We start from the raw sequence: 11487 nt of genomic DNA on the forward strand, positions 1-11487 counted from the left end.
GGAGGTTTGAACGAGTGCCAACTATACTGCAAAGAACAAGTTCTTTGTAGCAAGTTTGACCTTGGCTTCTGGGTAAACAGAGGTTTGCCTAAGGTCTAAGAGAATGTATGTAATCAGTAGTGACTGATTTTTGGCTTTGGAATTCTCTTCTTCGATTCAAGCTTTGGAGAGGTTGAGCTTTAGGCTGAGTAGCGATTTTGGCAAAGCATCAGCTTATGTCGTTGAATCGGTGAAGATTGAAGTGATCATCGAGCGCTATTTGTAGGAGAACTCTTGAATAGATCCGTTGGCGTAGAACGTCCTCAAGATTTCTTCCGTTTGAGAGCAATTCGAATTTGGGCTGAGGCTTCAATCTTCGAAGTTCCTTGTCTGGTGGAAACGGCTCTCTTGAGGGATAGGAGATGTGACGTCTCTGATAAAGTAACCACCAAATAGGAATGACCTCTACAGAGATAAGATCCTGAGATCTCCGCATTTAATGCGGCTGTACTCTTGTGAGTATGTGGCTTCCTTTGAACGTTGGAAGATCAATCCGAGGAAGAATGTTCAACTGATACTTGACTTTAGTATCAGTCTGTGGCACGCATTAAGTAATCAGTTCCAAACTAATTCTTCAACTGATACTTCAGTTGGTATCTTCAGTCTTCAGTCCTTCGTCCTTCAGTCTTCAGTCTTCATAACCGCATACTAAACTAGAAACAAACTCTAACACTTGAGTTCAAAACTTGTTATAGTCTATTACAATTAAGACCTATGAATTTTGGTATCATCAAAACAAGGATTATGATATTTCACAAGGTTCCCAACATGTACTTTTTCAATTAATTGCCAAATATTGTGTTTTCTTTTTCAAAATGATTATTTCAAAAGCGCTCTCATAAACAAACCAATGTAATGGAGGTCAAATTAATGACTATTTAAACCAATTTAAATTTTATGAAAATTATAACTTTATCAGTTATACTCCCTCCGTCCGCGATATCGTTTCCACATTTGCCATTTCGGTCTGTCCGCGATATCGTTTCCACTTCCATTTATAGAAGTAGGGTCCACAAACTTCCACTCACAACAATTGTGGGACCCAAACTCCACTAACTACATATCCACTACAATCCACCACTTTTCTTAAAACCCGTGCCGTCCACAATGTGGAAACGATATCGCGGACGGAGGGAGTAGATTATATAATGAGTGGATTTTTAAAATGGTCACTTTCATATTGTAAAGATAAAAAATGTCCACTAAAATAAAAAACTTAAAAAATGTCCACTGTTACCAAAATACCCTTCACATTAAAAATTAAAAAAATGTCCACTTTACATCACCCCTTTAAAAAATCCCGCAATTCACAACCAGTGTGAATTCACAACCAAAATTTTTTGGTTGTGAATTCACATTGGTTGTGAATTGAGAATTCACAACCAGTCGAATTCACAACCAGAATTTTTTGTTTGTGAATTCACAACTAGTCGAATTCACAGCCAAAATTTAATTTACAACCAGTCGAATTCACAACCAAAATTTAATTCACAACTAGAGTTTTTTGGTTGTGAATTCACAACAAATGAATTCACAACCAAAATTTAATTCACAACCAGATTTATGTTGGTTGTGAATTCACAATCAGTCGAATTCACAACCTGAATTTAATTCACAACTAGAATTTATTTTGGTTGTGAATTCAAATAGTTGTGAATTTGAATTTTTAAAGTTTGGATTCACAACTAAAACTAGAATTTATTTTGATTGTGAATTCATAGATCTCGTTGTGAATTCAAGAATATTAAATTGTGAATTCATCGAGTTGGTTGTGAATTCAAGAACATTAAGTTGTGAATTCATAGATCTGAGCGTGAATTCAAGAATATTATGTTGTGAATTCATAAATTTGGTTGTGAATTCAAGAACATTAATCAATTATTCAAAATATATTTCTCTTTCAATCGATCAAATCTCTTTAATAAAATCCACAAATCATCACTAAAAAAAATATTACTCATTTTATTTCTTACAATAATTAAAAATTCTCAATTTAACCAAGCACATATAATATAAATTTCCAATCACCAACACAAAAAAAAAATTGAATCTCTGCTGCTGCCATGATACCATGATATATTGCAATATAATTACTTTCAGTTCAAATACCATGATAACTAACTGAATTTCTAAAATAAAATGTAGATCGACACTAAGCAAATAAATTTGATTAACAACATAATTAATCTGTCCCCCAAAGTAATGTTTTCAAATTCTACCAATTTCAACAAACACCACGAGCATCCTTGGGCTTCGGGCGGCGTCCCAGCCCGCGCTTCGGAGGAGCATCGAAGCTCGGCCGGAGGTAATTGTTCTTCACAAACACAAGCTCGCCACTGTCTTTCATGGCGGTTAGGTGATGGTTCAACAAATCAGTATGTGTTCCGCCCAATTCATGGCGGTTAGTTGAGTGGCGGCGGCGCGGCGGACGGGCGGCGATAGGGAGAGGGAGGGAGAGAGAGAGAGAGAGAGAGAGAGAGAGAGAGGAGGGGACGGGCGGCCGCCTCGGATTACAAGCCCAAGCCGCCTGGAACCCTAGATCTACCACGCCTGGAAGTCTAGAACCCTAGATCTGCAACATCCCCCCACAACTGCTGCCGGATTTGAACTAGCAACCTAAGGATTAAGGCGGCGGCGGAGATGAAGGCGGTGGAGATAGACGGCGGCGGCGATGGAGATGAAGGCGGTGAAGATAGACGGCAGCGGCATCGATTTTCTGGTAATTTCGATGCAGACGACGCGGCCGGGGAAGAGAGTCGCCTGCATGGCAAGAAGCTTGAGCAGTTTCCGATCGGATTCCAGAGATCCGTTGCCGCTGTGCGTCGCGGTGGTGGTGGTTCGCTGTGTGGCGGAGGCGGTGGCCGACGACTGTGGAGCGGCGGCGAGTATGAGAGGGAGAGCCGAAGAGGGAGAGGGAGAGGGAGAGAAGAGAGAGAGAGAGAAAATGACTGTACGATAGAGAGAGAGAAGAGAGAGGGAGAGAAAAATGGCTACTATTTTAATTTTTATTGTTAGGGGTAATTTTGTACTTTTACACAAAAACTGGCCACTTTTTATTATTTTTATCTTAGTGGACAATTTTTAATTTTATAATATGAAAGTGGATAGTTTTATATATTAACTCTTATATAATAACCTTTAGTAAATTATTAAATTCGACCATTTTTTATGCAGAAAAATATTATATAAGAAATTTAATTACACTCATTATTTCTATATAACTTTACAAATAAGATATGATTTATTTTTATAAATAAAATTTCTAAATTTATTAAATTTAATTTTATAACATTGATTCGAAAAAAAATTATAACACTAATAATGTCATATTATTTTAGTTGGATTTCAATTTTATTAAAAAGTTGATAACAATTGTGCTATCGATGAATCGTGAGTGAATACGTGCCAAATAACTTGAATAAACATGATAATAACTATTTTCGTATGTGTTTAAATTTTAATTTATCCGATAATTATTAATCAATGATCCTTTCTCCACTATTTTTAAACACATGCCCTCTCATCTATACCACATTTAACATGGATCGATGGAGTATTATATATTGAATTAAAAAAAATTTATCATTATTTTTAGTTAGAGAAGCATATTGATTATTTTATCATAGTGAAATTGCACAATTTTGAAAGGATCAATAAAAAAAATTAGAAGAAAAAGGAAACAGAAAAATAAAGAAAAAAAACCTTAAAAAACTGAATTTTTAAATTTTGGTGGTAAAATATTACCATTAAAAATTGTGTGATGTATAGATTTTTACATCAAATTAAAGATTTTGTTATGAAGTTTAATCTAAGATACATATTTGTTCATGAATCAAATTTAATATTTTTTAGACAAAACAAAATAGAAAAAAGAGAAGACTCAGAGAAATTTGTTTGAGAAAATATAATCTTGCAACTCTACTTATATATTGTGTAGATATATATTTATATTATATATATTCTTTTATTACCGAAAAAATATCCAATATACATCTCAAATTAAAATTCATAATTCTTTAACTTTTCAAAAAATCACCCTTTTTCTCTTTCCTCTCTCATCTTTTCTCTATTTTTTTCTGCTATATATCTAACCTAATTTCTATTCTCTCTCATATTTCCTCTCTTTTTTTGTTATTGTTGTTGTTGTCTTCTCTCTCCTCTTTATTCTCTCATTCCGTAACTTCTCTCACATTTTTTCTTTTCTCTCTCCTCTCTCTTTTAATTTATAAAATATTATCCTCAATTAATGTTATAATTACAAAAATGCCATTAAATTGGCGGGGAAAAAATTGACGTTTTATATTATATATAGATTTGGCTATGCTAATAATTAAATATAAGTTTAATTAAGTTAATTTAATCTAACCATTGTATACATAAAATTAGTCACTATTTTTATTTTTAAATAAATTACAAAATTACCATTTAAATCAATTTAAAACTAATTTCATTGAAAGTTATCTTTTTAATATCGTGAACCTAAAAATTGTACATATCTTTTTATGTGAAAACCCCTACATTTTTTAAGAACTCGTATATGATAATTATCATGAAGAAAAATAATACCGGAGTATTATTTTTTAGTCTCCTAACTGAATTAAAGAATTAAAGAGATAATTATTCTAAAAAAATAATAATTAAGAATATAGAGAGAGTGTGTTAATATTCCTAAATAACCAATTTGCTTAACAAAAAATTAATAATGTCCACAAAAATAAAAATATATTAATACAAACCAATTTTTACGTAAATGCCTTACTAAAATTGTAATAAAGATAACATTAAAAGAAAATATATATGAATGAGCATGAAACTATCGGCGACTAAACCCTAGTCGCGCCGCCTTCATTATGGTCGATTTTCCGACGCCGGAGAATCACGCACGGGCCTCCCCGTCATCGGACAGAGCAGGCCTTCGTCTACCGCAAGTTTCTAACAACTTCTCTCCGTTTAATCGGGGGGCTATGTCAAAGGAGCGCTCTCCTACTCGGCAAGTTTCTGTTGACGCTGGAACGTTACCTCACCGGCAAGATTTGATCATCATGGAGACTGATGGAATGACGAGCACGGACTATCAGCAACCCAACAAGGTTTTGGAGACAGTTAAGGAGAGCATGCACGCGAATCTTGGAGTTAGGGTTTCGAACGATTCTGAAAAGGCTACGGAGGTTACTTCGGCGACGACGTCTAACCGGCCGATACCTCCGTCTTTTGCAGCAATTATGAAACCACGGAAACTTGAACGTAAGCCAGACGTTTTGGTCCATAGATACACCACCCTACAACCGGATTTGTCGGGCTCTATACCTACTTTGCGGGTCCCTAACGAACATCTTGTCACCAAGGTGAATCAATTTGCGCACGCTTTGATTGGAAGACTAATGGTTCGTAAGGGTGAGAAACCAAGGCTTCTCACGGAGCTTAAGCAGGAACTTGAAAATATATGGAAGGTGGAGAATTCCTGGCAAATTATTCCTATGGGGAAAAGTTTTTACACGATTAAATTTGCCTCGGAGGAAGATAAGGCGGTTGTCCAAAAGAGCACCAGTTGGGAACTCTCGTTTGGGACCATGCGGCTAAGAGAATGGGTTCGTTACTTTGATCCTTACAAGGAAATTTCTTCACTTTGTGAAGTTTGGATGAGGATTTATTACTTGCCTTTGGAGTTTTGGACTTTAGATGTTATTACCGGCATTGGTCGTGCCTTGGGCACTCCCATAAGGGTTGATAATGTCTCTGCGCAAGGAGAGGTAGGGCACTTTGCGAGAATTCTTCTTGAGATTGACCTTTCTAGTCCTTTACCAGAAGCTCTTTTGGTTGATGGGGATGAGCGTTCTTTCCACGTGGAATTTGATTTCGAGCAAGTGCCAGCTTATTGTACGAAGTGCAAAATCACTGGTCACTCGCTTGACAAATGTAAAAAAGTTAAGCGGCATAACAAAGAAGAAGAGAAGAAGGATATCGACAAAGGCAAAACGACCAATGATAATAATTGGCAACAAATAAAGCGTCGGCCTACGGAAAACAAAGAAGTTCAGAATGTTCAACAAACACAGGTTGCTACTGGAAATTCTTTTGAGATTCTGGCACAAGATAATGCCGTGGAGGGTATAAGGGGACAGGAAGATGGTTCTCCACCTGGAGAGAGAGGCAGGGAGCCGGTCGAGCAGGGTATTTCTCAGGAAAGAGAGGAGGGGAAAAGGATTTTGGATTTGCAGGTCATTCCCACCCCGGTGCATGAGAAGGAGGAGTTTTTGGAGGGCATTGTGGAAGAAATTAGCTCGGAAGATCAGCGTATAACAGAGGAGACTCAAAGTGCCGAGGTTCAAGTCAAGAAACGCGGTAGGCCTCCAAAGAACTTCGCGACCAAGAAAAACGTAAACCGCGGAGAGGACAACATTAAGAACAGGCTTCGTAAGTCGGTGGATCAGAAACCAAACCATCAGTCAGAAGAGTATATCAAAAACAAACTGTACCAAGCTTGGGAGGCTGGAAATAAACCAAGGGCTTTTGTCATTACTTCTGGGAGCTCCCCAAGTGACCGGATCATGAACAGCGTGTCTGCCAAATCTTGGGCAGCGGAAGTGGAGGCCGGGGAAAACCCGCCCACGACATCTCACTCGTACTGATGAATGTTCTCGTCTGGAACGTCCGGGGCATTTCGGACGAATCCAAGCAAGTTTTAACGGAGCATTGTCGTACTTTTGCTCCGGTGATTGTTGGGATTATTGAGCCCAAGTCGGCTTTTCATAAAACCAGCACACGGTTTTGGAGAAGTCTTAATCTTGTGCCTTGTTTTCAAAATTCTCGTGTTAACATGCGCTCTAACATTTGGGTTTTTTCGCATCCTTCCATGGTTACAGATATCATTTTTGCCTTTGGCCAGGTGATTATCATGAACTGCATTTGGTCCAACCATAGTTTCAAAGTGGCGGTTGTCCATGGTGATAATGAACAGCACCTTGGAGACGGATATTGCTTGTCCAATTTACAAAGTCATGGCGAAACTTAAAAGATTGAGGCAGGAGCTCAGGAACTGGAACAAAAGCGCCTTTGGTAATGTAGACACCATACTTATGAACACGCAGCAGGAGCTTTTAGATATCCAAATGAAGATTGCCTCGGATGGCTATACGGAGTATCTTTTTGACAAGGAGGTTGCTGCGCAAGCAAAGATTAATACCGCCCTTTGCCTTAAAAACTCTCTTCTACAACAGAAGAGTCGCATTTCGTGGCTGAAGGATGGGGATAGGAATACTAATTTCTTCCATGCCATGCTAAAGTACAGGAAAAAACCTCACATTATATCTCACCTCGAAGTTAATGGAGAACAGGTGTTTGATCAAACTCAGATTGGCAATCATATTGTCGATTATTTCTCTACTCTTTTCAATGACGATCATCAAGGTCTTGAAGACATTGTGGCTGTTGAAGCGGTCATCGACAGTTTTGTTTCCGACCTTCAAAACAATCTTTTGGTTCGCTTGCCGGATGAAGAGGAAATGACTGCGGCGGTTTTTGCTATGGATTCGAATAGCTCTCCGGGCCCTGACGGATTTTCTGGAAAATTTTACCAAAGTTGCTGGCAAATAATCAAGAGGGATATTTGGGAGGCGGTCCAGACTTTCTTTCGACATAGTTATTTGCCCCAAGGATGTAACTCAAATACTCTTGTTCTGATCCCGAAGAAGGATGTAGTGCGTTCGGTTGCCGATCTCAGGCCTATTGTTTTATCCAACTTCCTCTTCAAGATTGTCTCCAAGGTGCTGGCTTCTCGTCTGAACCAGGTGGCACCTTCTTTTGTTTCTCCTCAGCAATTTGGCTTCATAAGTGGTCGTTCTATACACGACTGCATTACTTTGGGCTCTGAGGGTTTTAATTGTATGCGTCGCACCGGTAAAGGTCAGAATATGGCGTGTAAAATTGACATCAAGAAAGCGTTTGACACCCTGAATTGGAGTTTCTTGATTAACGTTCTGAGGGTCGCAGGTTTTCACAACAATTTTATTCGTTGGATTGAAGTCATTCTCCACTCTGCTCGTATATCTATCTTATATAATGGACAACTTCATGGCTACTTCGCCTGCTCTCGTGGTGTTCGGCAAGGGGATCCCCTCTCGCCTATTTTATTCGACATTGCGGAAGACGTGTTAAGTACTCTTTTCAGCAATTGTGTTAATTCTGGCCATCTGGTGCCGATGTCTTGGAGCAGAAGGAATAGCTTCACCACTCACCTTCTTTACGCTGACGATATTCTTGTCTTTTGCAAGGCTACCATTAACAATGCTCATACTCTTTGGAAAATTCTGGATTTTTATGGCAATGTTTCGGGTCAGATTGTGAGTCAAGAAAAATCTCATATTTTCTTTACGGATAAGGTCTCGTCTTCTACTAAGAGGTCGATTGAGGGCATCCTCAGGTTTGAGCCTGGTAGATATCCCTTCACTTATCTTGGTGTTCCCATTTTTCAGGGGCGGGCGCTGGCGTCTCATCTCCGTGCCATACATGATAAAATTCTGAATAAGTTTACACGTTGGAAGGGGCTTCATCTCTCAATGGCGGGTAGGCTTTGCTTGATTCAATCGGTTATTTAGAGTTCACTCACACACTCAATGATGATATACAAGTGGCCTTGTTCCCTGCTCGATGAACTTGATACCTGCTGTCGCAATTTCCTTTGGACAGGAAACATTAAAAAAATGGCCTCTTGTCCGGTTAGCTGGGCCCGAGTTTGTGCTCCAAAGCAAGAAGGTGGCCTCGGTCTTCGTTCCTTCAAGTTACTTAATAAGTGTTTTTTGATGAAAAGGGCGTGGAAGTTAATTCAGGGGCAGGATTTTAGCTTCGACATTATTCGTGATCGCTATCTTGATCGTTTTTGTGGTAAGAAAGAGTGGATTGCTCCTTCTTCGATCTGGTTGGGTTTAAAAGGGGAGATTGATGATCTCGTTGGTAATACTTACACCCATATAGGGGATGGCTCGACTACGTCCTTCTGGCATGACGACTGGCTCGGCTACAGCCTTGCTAGCTGATGTAATATTCCTCCATTTATGGCCCCGTTTTGTCAACAGTCGGTGGCGGACTACTTCCATAATGGCTTGTGGCACTTTACTCAGGCTTTCATTAACACTTTTCCAGAAGTGGTTTGTGACATTTTGTTGCTTCCTTTGGGGGAGGAGAAAGATGTTCGTTTCTGGAAGCCTTCTTTGCATGGAAATGTCACGGCGGCTCTGGCCTTCAAGAATCATTACAGCCGTTTTCCCAGCGTCTCTTGGGGGACTTGGCTTTGGGAAAATTTCATCCCAGTTAGAAGGTCGTTGGTTTGTTGGAGAATGTTACACAACCGTATGCCTACCTGCGATCGTCTTATTCGGCAGGGTATGATTACGCCTAATATCTGTCCGATCTGTTATGAAGCAGCTGAAACTCTTGATCACCTTTTTTGGAGCTGTAACTGGGTGAGAGTTGTCTGGATCTCATTTTTGGAATGGTTCCATTATCAACAAGGGTTGGATGCGCTTGGTATTCACAATTTTTTGGCAGAAGCTTGAAACTATAAGCTTAGCTCCCTTACTACAAGCTTCTGGAAAGCTGGGATCATCACGCTCTTGTGGGCGGTTTGGATGCAACGGAACAGATGTATTCATGATAATCAACGTTTTGAAGCTTCCCGTATTCTTCACACGATTAAGGTGGCTTTTAATGACATGGATAATAATTTTCGGAAGCTTGGTAATATGGATAACAACTGGAAAGACTACCTCATTCTTCGACATATTGGCGTTAGATCGAAGCCTTCTCCTCCCCCGGAGTTTGTAAACGTTTACTGGTCGATGCCTTCCCCGCCTTGGATTAAAGTGAATACTGACGGTTCGGCGGCGGGAGCGCCGGGTCTTATTGCTGCGGGGGGTGTCTTCCGTGATAATTGGAATGTGGTTCGCGGGTGCTTTCACTATAAGGGTGGAGTTGGGTTTGCTTTTGAAGCTGAACTCCTCGCAATCATTAGCGCGATTCAAATCGCCCATGCTCGTAGCTGGCTTGATCTGTGGATCGAGGCTGACTCCACTTATGTGGTTAACCTGCTACAGAAATGCTCGTCAGAAGTCCCTTGGAGGTTTGCAGCGGCATGGAAATCTATCCTCAAGTGTTTGTCATCTTTCAGGCTTAAGGTGACGCACATTTTTCGTGAAGGGAATGTGGCAGCAGATATTATGGCAAACCAACACCGTGTGGAGGGGTGGTGGCCACATGAAATTGATGAGATTTCTATTGCGGTGCGTAAGGATATGGCCTCCCATAGCCATGTTCGTATTGTGAGGTAATTGATGTGCTTGGTTGTTCGGTTGGCTGCTCAGGTCTTTCTTCGAACAGTTGGCAGTCATTACGGGTTTTCTGTTGGTTTAAGCTTCTTTGTCTCGAGCATGATGCGGTGGGCTGTGGTCTTGAGTTGGAGTGTTAGGCGGAGGTTTGGGCTTCTTCGGTTGGCTAGCTTCATGCTGTGCGATTTTTCAGTTTGGTTTTCAGCTGCTTCCGTCATTGATGAGCTGATTTTAGGAGTGCTATCTCCTCTCTTTTGGGATGGGTGGGACTATTGGATGAAGCTGAGCAAAGGGCTTTTGATTTCTGATGGGTTGGAAGGACGTGACTACAATATTTTCAGAGAGATAACAAGAAACGTGGGCAAGGATGGTCGTGGGCTGATGTGCATGATGGGTTTTTACAGCGGCAATTTTTCAAACAGTTGGGGGGCAATTTTGGGGCTGTGTTTCGTGGACTTTTGGATGGAGTTAAGCTCCTGGCTTTCGAGTATGATTGCTGGCTGGGGTTGGGATGGAAGAGTCTTCGGCGACGGCATCTCACCGGCCGTTTTGACTATCTCTCCTGACCTCTGGTATGCTTCGTGTGACGGGGTGAGAGAGCTCGGCGACGGCGCCTTACCGGCTGAGATTCTCTTAACTCGCACCACCTGGATTTTGTGGATGCTGCAGGGAATGACAGTTCTTGTTCGTTGTTTTGAGGCGACAGATTCTTTTGAGATTTTTTGCTTGGTGGGTGCCTCTTCTTTGGTTGTTCGATGGCTGGAGGAGGGTCTCGGCGACAACGTATTACCGGCCGGGGATCCTTCTATGACAGACGTCGATGAGGCCGACTCGTTTCTTTCTTCCCTTATGGTTTCTTTGTTTTCTCTTGTGTTGTGAAGCCGGGATTTTCTAGGGGCGATGGTACGGCCGGAGCTTCTGAGATTCTCCCATTTCAGCTTCTAAACACTTTTTCCTTTTTAGACGAGTACTCTTTTTCCTCTTGCTGAGGTTTTAACGAGGCTCGGCCCTTAGTCTGCTCTCTGTGCTTTCAAGGGTTTAGGTTTTTTCTTCTCTTTTTAATATAATTCTATTTTAATAAAAGAAAATATATATGAAAATTTGAAAAAACGGAACCCCCATCCAACAG

Source organism: Salvia miltiorrhiza, chromosome 2, assembly GCF_028751815.1.
Source record: "Salvia miltiorrhiza cultivar Shanhuang (shh) chromosome 2, IMPLAD_Smil_shh, whole genome shotgun sequence".
NCBI lineage: Eukaryota > Viridiplantae > Streptophyta > Magnoliopsida > Lamiales > Lamiaceae > Salvia > Salvia miltiorrhiza.